This window comes from Molossus molossus, unplaced genomic scaffold (assembly GCF_014108415.1).
Source record: "Molossus molossus isolate mMolMol1 unplaced genomic scaffold, mMolMol1.p scaffold_m16_p_12, whole genome shotgun sequence".
In the NCBI taxonomy this organism is placed as follows: domain Eukaryota; kingdom Metazoa; phylum Chordata; class Mammalia; order Chiroptera; family Molossidae; genus Molossus; species Molossus molossus.
Window position 1 is genome coordinate 41,165,155 of NW_023425347.1, and position 23,925 is coordinate 41,189,079.

Below are 23,925 nucleotides of genomic sequence, written 5' to 3' on the forward strand. Positions count from 1 at the left end.
TAAGTATGAATTATATACATAAAAAAACACTCAATTGGTGACTTACAATAACAAAGAAATACATTAGTGTGAAATGGTAAAAGAAAAAAAAAATCACATCCACTATAAAGTAACAGATTTTCTTTGAACCACGCTTACTAAATGTGTACAAGTGCTCATGGAGATATATACACACACACACACATAAGTGAAATTAGCTCCGTCTCTAATAGTTTTTGAAACCAGAAATCCTCTGAAGCATTATTTACTGTAAGTATGGGTAAAATACAGCTCTGTTAATATAAAAGGTACTTCATTTTAAAGTGGTATAAATTCACTCACTGTTTTATTGACTCTTTCTCTGAAACATCTTAATCCCCTCTCATTCCTGTCATTCTCTCTGCCCTAACCTCTCTCTAAACTTCTGCAAAAACCTCATGGCTGATTTCTCACCCTCCATCCTGCTTGCCAACCTCCATTAGACTAATCTTCCTAATTTCACTCTAATCCATAAAAACGTATAAAACTGGAACCAATCCTAGTGATCACTTTCTGTATAAGACAAAGAAAACACCGGCGCTATGAGTTGAAAAAGGCAAATCTCTGAACTGCTGATTTGAAATTTTTCCCACAAGTACGTACACTATTATCTAACTGTAATTATCACAACAGATGTAGTACCTCTCTTTCAACAATAGGAGGGAGCTGGAGGGGCAGTGGTAAATGGAAAAAGTTTTTAAAATGTGGCTAAAAATAAAACTGGGAAAAGAACACAAAAAGATCTAACTTCAGAAATATTTAATGCAACCCTCTGCTTCTGTCAAAACTATTTTCTCAGTAATCATGAATATGCCTTTCAAATGAACTTTTATTCCAGATTGTTTTTTAACTCTATGGAAAGCGTTTCCCTCCTTTCCACCTATCAAAAGAGTTGATAGGTTTAAAAACCACGTTGCCATAAAACCAACCTGAGCACCTCAAGCAGGGTGGAGGGGAGAAAAATCCTCTCCCTTGGCAAATTCCTATGGTCATTACCTGCATTTGTATGATGGTTGTTATTGGGTTATTCTATGACTCCTCTTCAACTAAGCTTTTAAACTATTTTTAATATCTCATCTATCAAAGATTTCAATGGTTATCTTTCTTCAACATACATCTCTTCAAACCACACTAAAAAAGTTTCCAGGATACATACTTTGATCAAGGCACTGAGGCTGGAATTACAAGCCATACACGGATGCAGAAGATAGCGAAATGACCCAAGGGCACAAATAACTTTACAAATTACTTGAATGAGATTAAGAAAGTAAGTGCTCAATATGGGTTAAGACTCTGGCTCTTCGCTGCAACTGTTTGGTTTTGTTTTTTTATCTTCACCCAAGGACATTTTTGCATTTATATTCAGATAGAGCAGGAGGGAGAGAGGGGGTAAGAGAGAGAAACATCAATGTGAAAGAGACACATCAAGTGGTTGCCACCAACACGACCCCAGCTGGGGCTGGGGACAAACTGCATCCGAGGCACGTGCCCTTAGTGGGAATCGAACCTGGGACTCTCTGGTCCACAAGCCAAGGCTCTAATCACTGAGCCAAACTGGCCAGGGCTTTGCTTCAATCTTGATTCTGATGAGTGGTATAACATCCTGGAGATTAATGAAGTGAATATACAATAAATCAACCAAATTTCTGGAAAATTATTGTACCTTTTAATGGATTTCCTTTTTAGCTAACATCTAAACTTGAGAATGACCATCCTTTACTTCCTGTTCTTCCTCCTTAAATATTAAAATTCAATTTGGGGACCGTGAGGCTTACCCTCACCTCTGTACCTTTTGGGCATATTTATGCTGTTCCTTCTGCCTGGAATCCTCTCAGCACTTGTTCCTTGGCCTGTCACTTGACTGACTACTCCCCTTCCCTAAATCTCCACCACACACACTGCCATCTTCCAAAACACAATGTGCCTACCACTATCAAACAGTACCTGAAGCATCATTTTCACATCATTGTTAGATAACAGAACCCATGGCTTTCACATCTATAACCTCAATGCCAGGCACCTTTGCATGCCTGGCACATAACACAAGTAAGAAATGTTTTTGACAAACAGGAAGGAAGGTCAGTAAATAGGAAGAAGCGAGAGGGGGAGGGGTGAATAAATGAACTGAACTATGGGAAGTCAAAAACATGAATAGAGGGAAGGAAAACGAAAAGAAAATGAAATTCTGAAACTGAAGTGTAAATCTGAAATATAACTTTTGAAAACTGGGAACAAATTTTAAGAGACCTCCTAAAAGAGGACTTCTAACGATTTCTTATTTCTTATTTGGAGCTATTTTTTAATTAAATGTTTGATTAAATATTGAGGAACAACCATTTAAAATACAAATTAAAGCCCGGCCAGTGTGGCTCAGTGGTTGAGCATCGACCCATGCACCAAGAGGTCACCCGGTTTGATTCTGGTCAGGGCACATGCCCAGGTTGTGGACCCAATCTCCAGTGGGGAACATGCAGGAAGCGGCAATCGATGTTCTCTCTCATTGATGTTTCTGTCTCTCCCTTCCTCTCCCTTCCTCTCTCTAAAATCAATAAAGAAAAAATAAATAAATAAAAATGGCTATTTTTCAGAAAGTTTAACTTATCATTTTGGCATAAAATACTTTATCATTTATCACTTATAGATGGCAAATAAACCACCCTCAAGGGAGAGTTTTAAAAACCACGGAGCCTCCTCATTGTAAGAGTGAGGAAGCAGAAGGTTCCAGTTAGTGGAAAAATTGAACCTGCAACACAGGGCCAACCAAATTCCAGAGGAATGACCCCTTGATGGCGTTTTGCTCTACAATCTTGAAGATGTAATAGTGTTTACAAAAACAATTTATAATTTAAAATACAAAAAATAATTTAAAATTGTTTAATGTATTACAAAATGTTAAAGTATATAACACTATAAACCTGATAAATCTGCTTTTAAATAAAAACAGGACTGGGAAAATTTTTGAAAATGACATTTATTTTCAAAGTACACTGAAAATGCAAGATAATTTTTAAAAAATTTTTATTAAATTTACTGGAGTGGCACTGGTTAATAAAATTTTATAGCTTTCAGGTGTATAATTCTATACACATCATCTATATATTGTATTGTGTGTTCACCATCCACTGCAAAAACTTTGCCAAGGTAGGTTTTCACATCTACACATCTTCCTAGCAATATTCTGAATTTGTGAAAATACCATTTCCAACAGTATAATTCCTCCCCAAAACTGGGAAATTTTAAATAGAGGGCAACATATGGGTACAATACATTTTTATCACCATTTGGAACAAAGAATAAAAAATTAGAATAAGAAAATTAAAATCCCTTTTTTTTCTCCTCCAAAATGATGGGACCAACATTAGCAATCCCAATACCAATCTTGAGCTTAGGTCTCACACCTCCACATGAAAAAAAACAAAAAAAAAAAAACAGTAAATTTCACTGGAGACTAAACTTCAGCCATCTGATATTGCCTATAATGTATGCAGCACTGTAGTTTTGTGCCCTTTTTTTTTAGTACTTAGAACTTACTGGGGCTGTTGGAAAAACATGGCTACTTCTAAATCCTAACTCCATCTTTCCTCAGACCAGCATTTGCAATTTAATCAATTTTAATATACAAATTAAAAAATGTTGACAATAAAATGAGGCAGCTTGTTTGCAGAAAGATATCTGAATATTAAGTATGAAATTTAACAAGTTTAATAGTCAGACTCTGTAAATGATATAATATATATGTCTATCCTAATTTGGGAATACATGCTTCTCACTTAACACCTGTCAAACTAAATTCAAGAAGTTATTCTGGCATTTCAGTAAATTAAAATCTTGAAACCCTAAAGCTAGAATGTACAGATTTAGATTTTATTAACACTTTAAATCAAACCATAGTTACTATTCAGTTTCATACAATGCAATTTATAGTAGTTCTTGCTGTGAATGCAAGAATACAATGAGATTTTAATAAATTTAGTGTGTCACTAAAAGACATTTTGGAAGGCAAACAACTACCACCTCCCCAAGAAAACTATCATTTCATAATTGAAAGGTAAAGATAATCCACTGTGATATCTAATTACTGCTGAAGAATGGCTCCTTGCACACCAGAAAATGTCTGATGCTAAAATTAGTGCTACCTTTGTTTGCTAAAAGTTTAGATGACTAAATAGTTACACCCTGTATTTGTTAAATCTTTTGTCAAAACTTTTCTTTATATATTTTATCTTATGACCATTAAAATTTTTGTTTTTAATCCTCACCCAAGGACATTTTTCCATTTTTTGTTCAGATAGAGCAGGAGGGAGAGAGAGAGAAATATCGATGTGAAAGGGACACATCGAGTGGCTGCCACCTGCATGACCCAACCAGGGCCAGGGACAAACTGCAACCGAAGTATGTGCCCTTAGCGGGAACTGAAACTGGGTCTCTCTGGACCGCAGGCTGACGCTCTAACCGCTGAGCCAAACCAGCCAGGGCTAAAATGTCTTTTTTTTTTTATTGTTGACACCATTACAGATGTCCCCCACTTTCCCCCTTTGCCCACCTCCACCCAGCCCTCGCCAAACGCCCCGCCCCTGGCCTTCACCACACTGTGTCCATTGGCTATGCAAATATGTTCTTTGGCTAATGTCTTCACCTTCTTTTACCAAGTCCTCCCCACTCCCCTTCCCCTCTGACGTGTCAGTCTGTTCCATGTACCCACACCTCTGGTTCTATTTTGTCAGTTTATTTTGTTCATTAGATTCCACATATTAGTGATATCATCTGGTATGTCTTTAAAAATTTCTATTTTTATGGTTCCTTCAACCAGCTAAATAAAATAAAATGCACACTACAGTATCAACCACATTTAGTTACCCTCCCTTTATTTCACGTTGGTTACCTTATGCTAATCTATGCCTTTGACACGAGTGATCCACCAGGAGGAAAAAAGAAGTCAGCCTTCATACCAGGGCGTGCTGGCAGTATCCTCTACTGATTTCCTTTCAAAGCTGGTAACACATGGGAGAATCCTAATCTCTGCCATGATTTGGGGACAGGAATGATTTGTAGGTCTCGGAGAACTACAGAAAAAAAAAATCCTACCTGCATGCTTTCCATATGGTAATTCAATCAGGTACCAGATTATAAAAGTAAAATGAGGAAAACTATCTTTATAACATAATCACACAGTATCAGAGGAAGCAGAAAGTCCTGGTGGTTTCTGGTGTATGGGTACACATTAGTGCTTCCAGTTCAGCATCAGAGCATCCATTCTGACAAAGGCCAGTTAGGTCAGTCAGTCAGTGATTTATCATCTAAAGATAGCAACAGTCCGGCCGGTGTGGCTCAGTGGTTGAGCAATGACCCATGCACCAAGAGGTTGCCAGTTCAACTCCTGGTCAGGGCACATGCCCAGGTTGTGGACCTGATCCCCAGTGGGAAGCACACAGAAGACGACCAACCATGTTCTCTCTCATCGATGTTTCTATCTCTCTCTCCCTCTCCCTCTAAAATCAATAAAGGAAAAAAACAAAGATAACAACTATAAAGAAGACCCATAATAAAAATTTTTCTAAATGATAGAAAACCCTAAGTATAATTGAGAACAGGAGAAAGAATCTCCCAAATAAAAATGAGAGAGAAAATAGTAATAATAATCTAGAGTAAAAATGTATGCCAAATGACATGTTCTGCTTAAATATTTAAACCAATGTGAACTGAATTTAATCCACATCTATAACAATGATAATAATAAGCATTTACGAGGTCTTTCCATGTATGTAGCTCTATTAAGCAATGATAACTGTATCAGACAAATTTTCTCTATTATATGGAAGCAAGAATACTTTTGGATTAGCACAGAAAATATCAGTAATAACTCTTTTATTTATTACTTTCATCATTCCTACATCTATGAGAGAAATCTGAAATTGGTTAGATTCTAGCAAAAGTTACTGTGATCTTCATTATCAACAACAATAGCTGTTTATTCCAAAATATATTGAGAGCCTACTCTGAGTTAATCACTGATGATAGGTGCTGATAGGGCTTTTAGTTGTTTTTCAGCCTTGTCAACCATGATTAACTAGATACAAAGGATCAGCTATCAAACCCAAAAGTTATTGCTGAGTCTAAAAAACTGAAAAGCTATTGAGAAAATGATTTCATTATTCTTATAATGAACAATATGTAGCTGGGGCATTTCCTATGTACCAACAGAATAAATATATAAGTTTATGATAACAAGAGAGAAAGCACCATAAATTGCAATACATTTTTTTAAAGTTTTTGATGGTACAGAAACTCCTCAGCTTTCTGAAAAGAGGCAGGCTGGTCTCCAAGGAAACCTAAGAATATCTAATTAATTGATTCAAGAGCTATTAAGAATGCTACTGCCCGGCTGGTGTGGCTCAGCGGTTGAGCATCAACCCATGCACCAAGAGATCACAGGTTCGACTCCCAGTTGGGGCACATGCCCAGGTTGTGGGCCCGATCCCCAGTGGGAGGCATGCAGGAGGAGGCCAGTCGATGTTCTCTCTCATCAATGTTTCTCTCTCTCTCTCTCCCTTTCTTTCTAAAATCAATAAAGGGAAAAAAAATTTTTTTAAATAAAGAATGCTACTAAAATGAACCTGAACAAAGAAAATATCTCAATAGGTCAACTTGTGAAAAATTCTTTCACAGAAATAAAACTTTCTCTCTAACCAGATTATAATAACTGACTTTTATAGTCTCAATTATCTTATAGAAACTTCAGATAAAATACAAATAAACAAACCAAAAACCTCAATCTTATAACCTTGAACCCACGTAATAAAAAATTTCACTTTAATCAGCATTTGAAAAAAAGATACCATTTAAACAATATGCAAATTATTTTTAGAAACATCTATAAAGAAAGCAAAATTTTATTTTTTCACAAATATAACATTAAAAAGTATACATATCAACTTGAAGCAATTTTGTTGCAGCTTATTCCTCCTCCCAGGCTTTCACGGCAGGAATGACTGACCTTCCTGGAACCTGGCTTCGATTCCAAGCTCTCTACTCCACATTCAGTCCATCACTAAATTACATCCTATGTGTTTACTGCCACAGCCTCTCACCGGGACTGTCATCCAGGCCTCCTAACTAGGTTTCTATTTCTTCCAGAATGGCCCCACTCCAGTCCACCGGTTACACCACTTTGAGAGTTAGCAATTAAATATGACACTTTCTCAATAAAAAATGTTAGTATCTTTTATGGCCCACATTATAAAATACAATCTTAGCAGATCAGGCCCTTTAACAGCATGTTCCAAACCAGTGTCCATCTCCTTCCACTTCCCATGCAATCCACACCTTCTGTATAGTCTCCTTCAGGCACCACAGTCTGCCTTGGTTTCCCAGTGTCTTGACCTCTGCCCTGTCCTCCTCCTCCAAAAGCCTTCATCTGACAAAATCCTCCTCTGCTTTAGGTCTACATAAATGGGGCCTCTTTTTTCCACATCAGTCATTTTTGAATTCACTCCACCGACCCTGTACTTGCACACCCCTTCCCCTACACTTCATGGCAATGTTATTATAGTACCCCTTACATTAAAATGATTCTTGGAAATGTCTGTTTCTCTCATGAGATTAAAGTACCTAGAGAACACAGTCCCTAAACAGTCCATTTCTCCAGGCAGGACCTTAATAAATGGCTGTTGACCTAAAATGGCTAGAATTAAAGCCCAGGAGACTAATGGATAATGAGATGAAGTGTGCTTATAGAGAACACTGTTCTTGTGAAGGGTAAAACAACCAATATTTAAAAACACGGACATTAAGACCCACGCAAGCAAATGCAAACTTTTGGGGCCTGGCAATTTGGGCAAACTCGGTGCTAGACACAGGAACCTCTGAGGCACTGCAGAAAACCAAAAATACCTTGCAAGTAAAACTCAAAGCATATCTGCACTGAATTAGTAAAGCAAATCCAAAGGCTCGCCTGTCACCTAGGCACAGGCAGCACAGTGCAGGCGGGACGACGGCTCTGACCTGCAGGTGCGTGCTGTGCGTGAAGGGAACGGACCCCCGTAGGAAACCACAGAGTTTTCCAAAGATGATATGAGTATGACTTGTTTTTAATTGGGCTCTCAAAAAAATTCTTTTATGTAGTAAAAATTCTCTAGTACTGTGCACCTTAATACAATTGAATTTATCCAAACAGAGAGTGAGAGGCATGATAACGGAGAGAACTGAATCGCTCTGCATTGGTGGTAACTTCTGGCCTTGAGAAAGCTACAAACGGCCCAACACAGAAAGGTGACAAGGCTGCCAAAAATTAAGATTTACTTCACTCAAATATACCTTTATGGTCTTAGTTGTACCCTATCAATGTCCCTATAATTGAAAAGTTGGCTTAAGGAGTTTTAGTTGGACTGATACATACTTGAATGTGAGTTAAATCCAAAGACTGAAACCTCTGCCTTTCAGCTATATGACCAAATACACCACTAGTTATTTGCATATATTGTGAAAGATAAAGATAAAATTCTAATTATTATATTAAGAACCTAAAACATCTTTCAATGTTCCAAATTTTGTAATATATGTATGTGCGCGTGCATGTGTGTGTGTGTGTATCTCAAAATTGTGCTGTTCTAGATTTATTGTTCAATTCTTCATCTGCTATGCTTCTGTAGAATCCATATAAAGAAAGCTTACTACTAAAGATAAGGAGCACCTAATTTACTGAATTATTTGTTAAAATTTTTTCAATTTATCAATAAATCTTACAACAGCAACAACAAAATGGACTGAAGTCCTACCTCTATATACCTTTTATACCACTGTGATAGGTAATTTCAAAATATTTTAACCTAGATATTAAACACTTCAATCTCATCAATTTCTGACTGCATGTTAAAATGATGTGAAATACTGAAGCTTAAATAAGGAACTGGTTTTCAAATAGATTAAGTGGAGCTTTAAAAATCCACAGCATAGTTGTAACACTGCCCAAAATTAACCTTCATACGCGGTGTTAATAGCGATGTTCACGGGCCGGGTTTGTACGCTGTTTCCTGGGCCCCTTCCTAAGAGCTTCAGTCTGACTTCCCTACAACTTCAATTATTAGTGCCTGTTATAGTTCCTATCTACCAGCCGATCCTTAGACATGGCTGGCTGTCAATGCTTTTTACCTTTTTAAAATAGATTTTATGCAATAAAGATAAATTAATGTTAACAATTAAAATAGTAAAATTACTTCAAAAGTTTAAGTTTCTGATTCTAATGGAAAAGGAGAGAAAAATCAACAGACACTTCAGTCCTACATATAATACAGTATTTATAAGTTTGGGTAACAGAACCTAATTTTCAGCCAAACAACTAAAATCAAGATCATAATACATCCTCACCTAGAACTAACCCATAGATTTGCCTCACCGTATTTTGGTTAAAACACATCTAAGTAAAACAATGTAGAATGGCAGGGCAACCACAGCCATCACTGTGCTATGAAGTTGCCCACACAAATTATTTGCATACACAAATTAGCTTGTTCTTTTAAAATCACTTTATTCATAACACAAATTTAATTACAGGATGGCAGTGTATGTACATTCCTCAATCTGTCATTTAAGATGCTTCAATGAAAAACTTCTATATTTTACTTGAGGAAAAAAGTACATGAAATACAGTTTTTTTAGGTTGAAAAGAGTATGCAAATATAAAAAGATCACACATGCTACCATGAACAGTTGATTACTAGACTAAACATTAAAAACATCTTTTATACAAGTTGAATAATACCAAACATGAAGGTATGGTAAATATCTTTTTTTTAAATAATGGAGATTAATAATATATATTAGGTCATATAGAAACACTCTGAAGACCATGACCTTATGATTCCACATTCAATAAAAAACCTATACATTAATACTAATCCTTAAATATATATCTTGGCTGTTTTAGGAGGTCAAACAGCAGCTTATATGAGAAGTTAAATAAAAAATGTCACTTAATTCTTTTACAAAAGCAGTTCAGAAATCAATAACATCAAATTACTAAAACATATGAAGAAAACAGTGTATAAGAAGAAATATCAAAAAAATTTATAAAACACTGAAAAGCTGTTAACCTCAAAAAACACTTGGTATTATCAATTTTATAAATTCATGAGTCTATAATGACTTATTCTACATAAACAGGCAAAATCAATTATAATAAAGTAAACTAACAAATTAAAGCTCTATTTTAGTTTATTTTCAATTAAAAGTTAACACTGTAATTTAATTGTAACCCTGTAAATTTGTTCCTCTTGATTTTCACAGAATTAAGAGACAGTATGGAGAAACGAGCCTATTATAATGGATGTGTAATATAAAAGATTCTCAATATCTTTAAAATACTTAAGCAGTGGTTATATTATAGGCTATTCAATTTAGTATTGTTCTAAAGAGTTCTAATTCTTATTCTCCAATTTTTTTAAGAAATATTCTTAAAAATTAAGAATTCTAAATGTTTTTAAAAAGGGCAACTCTAGAAAATGTAAATTCTAAAATACCTATGATTTGTTCCTGGACTTTTTAATCACACAATATTATTAACAGACTAACATTTGTTTTAAAAGATGTAATCTCATTTACTGAAACCAATTATAGTTTTCCAGGCTGAAACGTCGGAAGAATTTATTGACTTCCTAACATATTAGTAACACAATTCAAGGAAACTAGTAAAAAATAAAAACACATGGAGGTGTGAAAGACTAACTATATTAAAAGAGGCAAAGTAAGACAGGAATCTCAGAGGGAAGAGGGGGGGTTAACTAAAGAATTTATGTGCATATATGCGTAACCCATGGACACAGACAATAGTACCGGGAAGGCAGGGTAGAGGGGGTCAATAACGGAAAATGGGGGGGGGGGTCATCTGTAATACTTTCAACAATAAAGATACAAATTTTAAAATAGGCAAAGTATGAAAGTTATGTTTAACCACCAAGTTCAATAAAATTCTGTCACTATAATTTTACAAAATATTTTATAAGCATGGAACACCTCCAAATTCTTATGAAGAATACAAAGATAGAAAAGTGCTTTAGAATGTATTCTTAAATACCTTAATGTGTTGCAGCTCTCATCTGAATCCCACATGGCAAAGAGCTAAAACACAAATTTTCTTGAAGTGTAAGTCAAATAATTTCAAATGCCCAAGTAGTAACACCTGCATTAGCCAACAGCTACTGTGGCCCAGTAGTTACCACTGAGAGATAACAAAGCATTTGTTGTGATGCTCTGACAAATAATAAAATGCTGGGCAAAGCCATTTCTTTGATCCTAAACTAACTTTTTTTAGGTCCTCTGATATAAGTAATAACAACTATCTTTTTGCTTTGACTTATACTTGGTCAAAACAAAAATGCCTTTTAAATCAATAATCTGATTTAACGAACATTAAATTTTTAAAAACTATTAAACAAAAAAATTAAATAATTATATGGGGCTTCTTTTCCTTCTTAAATATAAATCCAAAAAGGCAGTGTTACTAATCATATTTTTATTAAAATATAGAAACCATACAAATATGAGATAAAATTATCCATAAGTAGAAGCATTAGTATTTTATTTTCAATTTCAGATATTTCCCAAGGTATGGCATTTACTTTTATATAAAGATAATATTATTATATATTAATTATGAAGGAAATTTGCAATATCTTATCATTTATTTTTGTTTTTAAATGAACAGAAATGAATTAAATGCATCACCATGTGAATGCCACAAAATCATATTAAACTGCATATAATATGTAGTCTATTTAAATGTTAGATTTTAGTTTAAATAAAAAAGACATAATGTCTTTGAAACACACAAAAAGAAAAAAAACAAATACTTATCTATTTTTATAATTAAAATATAAACATTAGTTTTTAAATCCTGGTATTTTTAATAAATATTTTTTAGTTACATGTTTTGTTTTAAATAGGAACTTCATTTTTATAAAATTTATATTAAAAATATTACAAATCTATATTCATAACACATATTACCCTTATCTGGAGAAATATTATTCACATTATATTCTACTCATAATATAGCATTTTTAAATATCTGCTCAAATAGATGCAGGAACAATTAATGGATACCCATTTACTCTTAAAATCTATACAAATGAGATGTGTCATAATTCATATTGTTTTTATTAAAAGTATTCAATAAAAATTTTATTTAAAAATATTCAATAAAAATTTACTTGATAATTTATAAAGAATGTCAGGGATATTTTTAACTAAAAAGCAATCGCCAATAACGTCCTTGTTCTAAATATCCCCAAGTTAATAAAAATACTTTCACAACAATTTGACTTTTCAATAACATTTTCTTTTGCAATGCATTCAAATATCACCAGTTTACAAACCACTCAGTCGTCTACCTTGAAATGTAAGACAGAACAAGCAGAGCTTACCCTAGCTGCGCCTCTCCAGTAACCTCACAGAAGTTATGCACTACATAACAGTTTACTCTTCCTCAAGTAACAATTTTCCAAGGATGAATTATCTAGTAACCCTTACCTCACTGTGAAGGGAGGTGTGGTATTTGAAGGAAAAGGGTAATAAACTGTAATGCTGCATTCCATTTTCTGGTGCCTTTTATATTTAGCACCAACTATGATAAGAAATCTATTTTTATCACATTAACACAATGAAGTAAAGTTGGCAGTACAGGGTGCCTATCAATAATTCTATGGAAAGGGAACATTTATATATTTTTGTGAAACATACCATCATAATCCTATTGAAGTGTAATTGCTGTTGCAAACATTCTTATGCTGATATGAAAATGCTCTGCACAAATGTAGCACAGACTTGTTAAGATAATACATGACCATGCTTAAAGAGTAATTCTCATAAGGAAGCCCTTGCCAGTACCATAAATCTCTTTATTGCGCAAGTTTCCTTACTGAAGGGTTATTCTGTGCAACAATAACACTCTGACTTTCACATTAGCAAAGATTAGCTAATGAAATAATAAGTCTGTAAGAGTAAATTTCATTAAGAAACAAAGCCTCTTAAAATATAAAATAAATGTTTCTGTCATATCATTCCTTGGTAAACTAAGAGAAAAATAAACTACTACATCTCTTTTCATAGAGGTATAGATGAAAAACCTTTCTTTTTTTTTTTTTTTCTTTCCAACAAGCAAGTTCTGAAATAATGTTACTATATAATATTTTATCCTTACATTTCCCAGCACAATTTAGTATATGCAGGAAATGTGAATTACATTTGCTCACTAAAAAGATCCAAATGTTCCTAAAGGCTTTTTGATCACACTGATTATCAAAACACCTGATGGCAAGACTCTCAAGTATTTCTTAGAAACTTAGTTGACACAACCTCCATACACAGAATTCAATTATTAATCAGGTACTATCTTACCTGCATTCACTCTTTTTCCAACTTAGCCCTTTCCTAAACCACTAACATCTGGTAGTTTCCCTGTTAAATGTCACTGCGCTGATCAGCCCACTGTGACAGTGATCAGTCCATTATTACAAATAAAAGTAATTAATCCAAAGTGATCATTTTTATGTTTAGAAAGTAACATATGCAACTCATATAATCTGGTCTATAAATTAAATGTAGAGAAATATATAATTTACTACTTTCTGCGTAGCGATCATTTTATAGTATTTTACATAATCTGGAAACTTATCTGTAAAGTTTAGATCTCTCTTGTAACAATTACTAGATATTTAAATAAGACGTAGTTCTGCGACCATCCTCCCAGAGCTTTAGTTAACCATTAAAAAAAAAAAGGTAGAACCTCACAATTAATCTGATTATCATCCTTATTTTTCAAATTATGTTTACTAATTAAGAAAAAGTAAAAGACATATTTGTTAATTTGTGAATACAGAAAATAATCAATAATAAATACCTACATTTAGTGTATTGGCTTTCACTATAATTGGCTACTCCCAAAATGCTTTACTTTCCCTAGAATAATTTTTCTCAAACAAAATAAAATAAATGTTAATAAAACAGAATATTCAAATAAGAGATTATCAATATATACTGCCTTGATTATTTTATGTCATATACAAGCTCCCTCTGCAGGTAATAACAAGGGTTAGCAAAAATATTCTGAACATGTAGACAGTTCCCTGCATAAAGTTGCAGGTCACTGTTGTATAAAAATAGTCTTATCTAGCATCCCTCTTCCTTGCCAATTATCTGATTAAAATACCTGCTCCTGAAAATTTGTGGTTCAACATGATCATTCTTTCCCTTCATGTTAGTTAAGAATGCAGCTTGAGCAGGCAGGATACACAAACTTTTCAGTCACCCAAGAGCTATTCTCACAAGGTGTATTTCAAGGAAAGGAAAACATTACCTTGCTCACACAGCAGCAGCCGAAATGACAGACCACCCAAAACTAACCTGCCCAACCCGTTTATTTGACTGCAAAGTTAACAATCAAAGGTGGCATTTTAGGATTAATTTACAGTGAGACATAAAACACCAATTTTAAATGAATGCAGTAACAACTACATTTTATTATTTAGAATAATTCTAAAACTTAAAGCTGGAGAGTATTTACTTCTGAAAAATAAATATACTTTCATTGATTCAATACAAAAAAGAAAAACTGATGTGGCTTGCAAAATGTCTTTACCTCGCCATAATATCTTTTTCAGAATCTGTTTAGATTTCTGTTTACACACTCTCCTCTGCCCTATTCCCCTCCCCAGGTATACAGGCATAGGTGCATCTCTGCCAAGGGAGTAAAAAAATAAAATAAAATGTTAAGAATGGTGTCAAGGTCTTGGGGACAATGTGCAGTCAAATAATTGCTGCTGAATAATGTTTGATGCCCCTCCCCTTTTAAGATTTCCTCCTTGCAGAAATTTAAGGCAAATTCAGTTTGACTTACCTATAAATGAACTGAATTGACAGGTTTGTAAAAAAAGTTGTTTTAAAAAAACAACACGAATATCTGTATTAAACAAGAGATAATTATAACTTTCATACTAAAACATACACAAATACCATACAGAGATACTAGTTATATTTTTCCACTTAAAGTTAAGGGAAAAGGCAACTTAATAACAAGCATTGTTCTTAGTGAGTTTTTTGATTAAGAAAGAAATTTTGTTTCACTTATATTTTTAAATAATGAGGTCCTAGACCTTGTTTAAAACCAGTAACAATATGAAAAGTGGTTTCCATCAAGGCTACGGGTATCACACACAGCATTTGCAGCAGAAAAAACAAAGAGGGTTAGGGGTTCCTATTATTCATCTATATAGCTTTCAGGACAAAGCACCTAAAATTCAAATAGTATCTTTCTCACGACAAACAGAACTTTGAAAAGGACAAAAATGGCTAAACGTTCTTAGTGAAAATGTCTAGGACATAATTCTAGTATAATTTTTTGTTGATGTATATGAAGCAAGTTAAGATATTTTAGGAATACGCACATCTTTTTAACAATAGAAAACAAGATATATACATTAAGCCTTTGTCAAAATCTATGAAAAAATGTGTACAATCACTGGGATACAAAATGCATAGGCTTACAGCAACACCAAAATTAATGTTTCCCAAGCTGTCTCGGATGTTAACTATAGGAAAGCCAGAAATATTAAGAATTAAAATACACATGAGCATCTTGAGATTAAAAACACAAATGAGTGGATAAAATACTATATAAAAAAATGTGTTCTGTAACTCCTAATCAATAACCACAGTAATAAACAGTAAAAAATGGTAAGTTTTTAATGCAGAGAAGTAAAATTTCTGCGTGGATGGTACCAGTGGAATAAAGATCTAATTCCAAATGGAAATACTTTGCTCCAAAATAAAGACACAGAAAGTCATTTCCATATGACTTTTATGTACATTGTAATTGAGAACTGATTAAATAAATATAATCTACATAAAACAAATATATCAACTAAAGACCACATCTAAAATCTTATAACGATTCATCTCTTATATGGAAAACTGATGTCACAGTATTTAATTTTAAGAATAAATGATTAAAATTATAACTCATTATAAACAAAACAGAGAGAATTCTCTTCTGTCTCTATAGACACTATTTACTGTCCTCTACAAGAGAAAGCATTAGTCCAAAGGTCACCTAGCCTGCCCCCAGTAGCCAAGAACCATTTATGACAGTAACTGGGGTTATTCTGTCCTTTAAGTCCAGAGCAACAATCTGTTTGAGGTGTGGACTGATGTAAAATACCTACAAAATGAAGCAAAGTGTGGCTAGAAGCATTTCATGGTTCAAATGCAGGAAATATCTTTGAGAAAACAGAAATTAAATAAGTCATATAATTTGCAAAATGAGTTTTAAAACAAGTATCTTGATCACACATATTTCATATTTTAAACTTGCATTTGCACTAATCATTAGCCAATAACTGTCAATAAACACTGATATATACAAAGGAAAAGAATATAAATTGCACGCTTCTATATGTATGTGCATATACATAATTTGACCAAAAAAGAAGTTAAAGAATATTATCTGATAATTAAAAGAGCAGAACTAAACCTTTTTTTAAAATTAGGAACCTCAGGATTCATTTTTCTTCACCACTACAATGGCTAAAGATTTTATTTTTCTTCCAGAAGGAAAAAAATACAGGGTGATATCTGATTTTGTTCTACAAAATATGTTTGAATTGATCTGCGTCTGAAGTTCAACATCTTTTCAATTTCTCCCATCTTTTATGGCTAAGGACTAATAATTCGTTATCTGTTTCTTTTTTCTACTATCAGATTAAAAACAAAAAAAAGTTACTTAATACATCTTAAAACAGAATTAAGATTTGGTCTGTACTTCAGGAAGTTCACTTCTGTTTAACCTACCTGTTTTTTAATATTAGAAAACAGTACTATTTTTATTAAGGTACTAAGTTTATACTTTAAAACAAAACAAAACAAAAGTCTCCCAAAGATTTTCCAGCTTTAAGTAGACTTCTTTTAAAGGCAACTAATTTCAATACTGAAATTCAGAGATTAAGGTGTAAATCCTGTGAGTGAATTTTAATGTTTTTAATATTCCTCACAGATTGGAAAAAACCAATGATAAAACCAACAAGGGCCGCTCTGCTCAGCACACGATTTCTTGTCAGGTAGTGATTAATGCTGTGCTCTGTAGAGGGAGACATTACATCCGGGCTAAAGGAGACCTAAATTTTACCCTCAGGCAGAAATCTGATTTAAACATCTCTATTTAAAGTGACATTTGTCCTCCCTTTTCAACTGGTTTCCCCCCGAAATTCCAGGAAGTTGACTTCATGACCTAAAAGCAGCAGAGTGGCTGTGCTCAGCAGCTGTGCCAGCTCTGCACTTCAGGAAAGCTGGTGCCAGAATGAAGCAAGGTGTAGGTAATAAAACAGGTGCCCAGCTCTCTGCTCTGACCAATCCCATGCCACTCGACTTCCACAGGAATTTAAGAGTCAGAGTTCCGCATGTTTTGACAGTCAACAGTAAAAACTTCTATGTGTTTCCGTTGCTGATAATAACCTAGCTATCCTTATTGATGGACTAGGTTTCTTTTGATTCATAATATCACATCTGACATGTCACTAACACTGATCTGAAGTATCAACTGATTACAAATTCTAGAAATCCAAGAAAACAACTACTAAGACACAAACCTCTAAAAAAAATAAGAATATGCAGGTGGAAATAGTCTCTTATGTCATGAAATAATAGTTTCCGTACAAACGAAAAGAGAAAAAAGAATGTTCACATAACTGAAGCCACCAAGTAAACAAAATGTATATATATGTTAAAACAGGAACCAAAATCCTTACACTGTGAAACATAGTAGCTTTTGATATTATTAAGCTCTTTAGACATTGTTGGCAAGTTCTTCCTAACCAAGGTAATCTAATTTCTGTTGCATTTCAACTTAAATTGATTTTTTTTTCTTTTGGCTATTCTGGTAATTGAACAAATTTATATAACTGTGATGGGATTTTACTTACCACCACACAATGTATAAAACCCTCTACGAAAACAAACTATATTACTTCATAAAACTGCATTTTTGTTGTAATTAAACAAATTGGATTTAAACTTGCTTTGTGCTTCCAAAGCAATCAATAGCATTTTGCTGGAATCTGCACTTTACTTGCAGGTGTTAAGCGCTTGGTTCCTTCATTCAGTCTACCTTTGTTAAAAATAATTTTTATTGGCAAAATATGAAAGTTTTTTCCTAAGAAATAGCTTTATTAAGTTAGATAATACATTGGAAAGTATCTGCAAATTATTGAATACATTTAGTCCATCAGATAAATGACTTAAACAGATTTTTTATTTTTGGATGATTGGACCCTTTTTTTTTTTTTAATGAGCCAATGATCCACTTAAAAATATATATCTAGTTACATCAAAATAGCATTAAGAAACTTTCATAGTTTATAATCTGTATTTATCCTAAACCCAAAATACCACACTGAAGCCTTGAATAAAATTTAAGAATTACACATCTTAGGTACAGTCCTTTAAAAATTATCACACTAGGTCAAGAAAAATTCCATTATTTTGGGATTCTATTTCCCTAAGTCCAATAATTAACTATCTGTATGTTAAATAACCCATTTCCTTAACCTTTTTCTTAAAACATTAAAAAACAATAATAATCACTACTTGACCAATCCTAAGTAGCAAAAGGATTTCAGAAAACAATCTCAATTTTTCTGATAACCATCAAGTCTAATTACAGTAATCTAGGTGATTAAATACTTTGCAACCTTTCAACCTTTAATCAGGAATTATTTGAAGGGATGAATATTTGGGTGGGGCTATACACTAATTAGTGTTATATAAATTAAACTATGGTTTTAATGTGTCTTTAAAATAGAAATGTTTTAATCTTTCTTGAAAATAGTTATAAAACAGTTATCTATTTAGTTAATGTGAACTAATATTTAAACAAATTACCGTAGGAACTGCTATGAGCAAAACATAAACGGGATTACAAGTCATTTTCAGGTCTAGCAGGTAAAATTGCTAATTTTAACCCACAATCAAAATTATTAATTCGTGCAGTGTTTAGCTAGGCATTTTTGCAAGTAACTAAATGTGTGTGTGTGCGTGTATGTGTGTATAAAATTGCGTATTTTAATTCTAAAATGTACTAGCTTGGAAATTATTTCACTTTATTTTTACTTGAACCTTTTCTGCAGAAAAACAAACAGATGTTGAATGTGTACCTTTCCTTCAAGACACAAAATCAGATACAGTTAACTTCAAGAGGCAAAGTGTAGTCTTTGAAGAAACTTTTCTTAAAATAAAATAGCAATCCTATGACATAAAATTCTTCAAATTTCCCAAACTTTTTTTCATTCTTAATCTAAGTGCAACTGACCCGAGCTTTTAAATCTCAGCAATTTGGCCAGTAGAATGGATTCTTATTAAAATGAAAACAGGTTTCTCTAAGGTAGATACAAGTGTGTTTAGCCCATACCTGAGAATAAATTGTAATGACCTTTTCATCTCACACTACACCTGTCAACAAATTAAGTGCTATTTGAACATGTATTTACTAAAGTCAGGTCAAATAAATATTTTGACAGAAAACAGAGCAGTAATATTTTATTTCTATGGTGTACAGATTTCTAATTACCTCCTGACCTTCCCAAAATCTCAATCTTAGCTCACATATTCCTATATTAGTTAAGACATTAAAATAGAATTTTAAAAATTTTAGTAAAACACAGCAAGTTTCGATAATGATCAAACAGATCTAAACCTAAGTCAACCTGGCTTTAAAGCTCTCCTCTTACTAATTTTAAGAAAGGAAACGCCCAGAAGCTTGGTGTTAACGTTTCTGCTGTGAAAATTGCAGCAATAAAAACTCCAACTGCTTGCCTTAAATTAAGACTTGTAGTACTCCAAGTGAGATCTCTATGTTTATATTAGTTTTTATAACATTTGGAAGTTTTGTTGTCTGCTTTGATGTTAGTCCATTAACAAAGCAGAGAGTCAAAAGCCTGGAAAAAAATTAATTTATTGGAAATTCTGACGTCAAATCCTGAAGTAACTGGTTTGTTCTACCCCACACGATTCAATATTCGGATTTCCCCAACTACCTGCTCCCAGGGCTGTCTGCATTTCTAAATTCGTTTTCTGTTGCCAACACATAGTAACCCACAGTGATTGAAAATAGCAGCTGCAGTGCTTCTATAACATATTAATTTTTCTCTAAGTAGTCCAATATTGTCACCTAAATGTTGAGAAGTCTTCGTTCACTTCATTTTACACCTTTGAGAGTTGCTGAATTTTGGATCACCATCATGTAAAATCAAGAGCAATGTTTCAAGACAATTTTTAGATGATCACTAATAGCTCTGAACGATAATGTTTTCTTTATGGCACTCTGCATTCAAAGCAAACTAGTTAAACAGCAACTTAAGTGCAATAATAGCAATTACATCCATGTACGCTTTTTTACTTTGAAAGTACTTCTAGACAAATGAAGGGACCAGATCAATAAACTACCATAAAATGATTTCAGGCAAATAATGATGTTACAATTTGAATACCACTATTAAAAAAAAAAAAAAAATCTCATCTTAATCTGAAAAAATTATCATTCTATTAAGCTAAAGCCCAAAAATGTTAGGTAATTAATATCTTTCACTCTGAAACTGTTTATTAGAGTTAATTTTCACTATTGAAATAAAAACAAGGAGTCCTGAACATTAATTTTAAAAAGTCCTCCTCCAATTAAGGAATATCAGTCCACATTCAAAATCAACCAACCAGCAAAGGTAAAACTATACAAAATATGGAAACTTAGAGATTTTCAAAACCTCCCCTGAGATTCATTTTCATCTTAAACCAGGTGTTAAGAAATCTTAAGCTAAATAAATAAAACCAATACTTCCCCAAAAGTTGAAAAAAAGTTATCTGACACATCTGCTCCCCATAAAATGGCCAATCACCCAAGTACCTGTTCTTACTTGATATTGGGTTGTTAAAAGAAATTCAAAGAATGAATCTTTTCGCAAATGTAAAAAGGCATTAGCAAATAAACTATAAATATTAGGAAAAATAAACCAACTGTAATCTGAATTCTAGCTTTTACTATTAGATAAAATGCAAAACTTGAGACGAAACAATATTCAAACAGAATTCTCTACTTAAATACAATTCACAAAAAATTTTGAGTATTACTGAGAATCCTTTCTCAAACTTACACTTGCAACAGAAGTTGCATTATCAAAGTTCATGTTGAGCTTTAATATTCAAAATTCTCCACTTATTTTTTTCCTATTTAGCAAGTGTATTAAAAATAAAGTTTTCTAGGTGAAAAATGAGTGTGCTTTTATCACAAGATTTCTATTATTTTACAGACTCATAAAAAGCCTTTCTCTCATTTTATTAATATAACAAAGTGTAAGCCCTAGAAAAGTATTAAGTTAGAAGGAAAAGCTTTCTCTTCCACTGAAGGGACCCCAAAAGACAGGCAACAGTGACTATCATAAAATAAAAGGTCATCCTTTTTCTAAGAACAAACCATTTATCAATAGAAAATAATTGTCTTGCCATTTGCAAGGACTCCATAGCAATAGACAATGTTTTTCACTCACATAATTACAAAACAGTAAAAGTTCAGAAACACAGCCTGAATCCACCTCCCTATTTTTACCCTTTACAATTCTCATTGCCCTTTGGGCCTCGCTTGGAAGCAAATGGAAGACAGGCTGAAGTTTTCTCAATTGAGCTGAAGCTAAGAAACCTTTGATATGCTAATAGTCCCCTTCAAACGGTAAGAATTCACACTTGCATTAATTCAAACAATTTGTGCAGAATGATGTGAAATGGCACCTCTTTTAGAGGCAAGCAACAAAAGGAGAGAATCGGAATGTCTGAAGAAACTAAACAACAGAACATTTGTTCTGCAGTATTCTCTCTATCATACATCCATTTATTGGAGGGTGGAGAAAGGGAAAACAAAAAGTTCCATAACACACCTGAACAGAAGTAGGTTTTCTTTACAAAGGGTTTCTCAAGTCTTAGGAAGATACTAAATTTAAAGTTACCTTTAACCTAGGTCAAGAGAGTCCCATCACAACTTGGAATGTTGCCAAAGACACCACACAAACCAATCTATGTTTCTGCTATGGATGCATATTGCCTCCTTAGTGCCCATCTTTGAAGGTTTGCCCAAGATCAAACCTGATTTAGTAAGAGACATCCCAACAGGCAATTATTTACCAAACGGATGTGACTTTTCTTCATTGTGCAACTCGAGCTGAGCAAAGAGCACACTCGGTGGGGCCCGTTCCAGACACAAACACTGACAAGGAAATGAATGAACCAACCACGTCCGTCAAAGCTACGCCTCTGGAAAAAAGAGAGAAGTGCACATAGTGTAAAGCCTGCAGAAAACTGACGAATTTGGGGTGGGGGCGGGAAGAAGAGCGCCTTAGAACCTGGCCTTTGTAACGGGAACCATATGGTTGGTGGCTGCGACTCAGACGCTCCCAGGCTGCTCCGAGAAGCTGCTAAGCAGCCTGACACCTTTCAAGAAACAGAAGGAAAACATTTCCTCGGTCTGAATCCGAGACAACAAAGTTTGCATCAGGATGAACGGAATGAGGGGGCCAGGGAAGGGGGAAAGGATGAGGGGGTGGAGTCCATAGAAGATGGGAAAGAAGACGGACACCATAGGACTTGCCCGTCCAACTACTCTTTTAGAGGACAGTGTGAACAGAGGATTAAAAAAAAAAAACAATACACGAAAGACATACGTTCCTTAGTCTCCGTTTAGCGACTCTTTGGCACAGAGTAAAGCTTCCAGCGATTTTCCCTAACCCAAGCGCCAAGCCCCGTAGTTCGGTGAGAAGAACAAACTTTGCTGATCCGAAGCGCAGGAGTCCTGCAGGCTTGCCTCCCCACTGCCGGGGCGCTTTTGTCGCTTCGCTCGCCCTCACCTCTCCACCAGAGGAGCTGGTCGCCGCAGCCAATCACGAAGCCCACGCTCGGTTAGCCTGGGGGTCTCCCCTTTCCTCGCGCTCCTCCCACGCCTACTTCTCCCCGCCGCTCCCCACCGGGTACCCCCTCCTACCAACCAGGCTTTCCGAGGCACCCAGTCGCACAGCCATCCCAGGAACCCGTAACTTCTCCCACAGGCCCAGCACGGCCCGCTGCTGCCCTCTCACTGCGGGTCCGGGAGGTTCTCTGCCCTCCCCAGGACCCGCGGGTGCCCGGCCCCGCCACCCTCCCGCCCCACCCGGCCGCCCCTAATCGTTGCCAGCCCCAGAGCCGGCCCGGCCACATCTGGCTGCGCTTTGCTGTCATCCTCGCCTCTCCACACCACCTAACTGCCGACAAGAAGAAACAACAATCCGAAACAACTCAACCCAGCCCTCCCCCACCGTCCACTTCTCCTGAACTCGCTCCCAGCGCCTGGCCTCCCCGTTCCACTTTCAGCCCGGGACGGGTCTGCAGGCGGGCGGGGCGGTGGGGTCCAGGGCTTCGCACCTCGAGCTGAGCAGCCCCGCCGTGGGCACGCCTCATATCCTCCCTCCCCAGATGCACTATGAAAAAAGGTGAACGGAACCTTTCGACCCAAGCTTTCGAAAAAAAATCAAAATATGCACAACGCAATCCTACCCCCCTCTCCCCCCAGCGCCCCCTGCAACCAGAAGCCTCTAGAGCGTTGCAACAGCTCCCCGATAAAAGGAGAAGCAGGCTGGAAGGGATTGGGAGTTCTGCGTATCGATTTCCGAGGACAGGAGGTGGGGGAAAGGAGGAGGAGGCGAGCAGCCCGAGCGAGCGCCGGTCATCCCCTCGGCCCGGCGGAACATAAACAAACAGCGGAGCCCCAACTCACCCGCGGCTCCCCCTACCTCCAGCAGCCACCCCCGGGGGCAGGAGGCGCAAAGCAAACAGGTCTCCGAAGCCCCGCACAGAGGC

At 35.2% G+C, this 23,925-nt stretch overlaps 1 protein-coding gene across 13 annotated transcripts in view; it reads right to left on the minus strand.

Annotated features, from left to right (window-relative positions):
- The window catches only part of ADGRL2 (adhesion G protein-coupled receptor L2), a 224,414-nt gene that overhangs the window by 168,221 nt on the left and 32,268 nt on the right, over positions 1-23,925 (minus strand). The window lies entirely within an intron of this gene.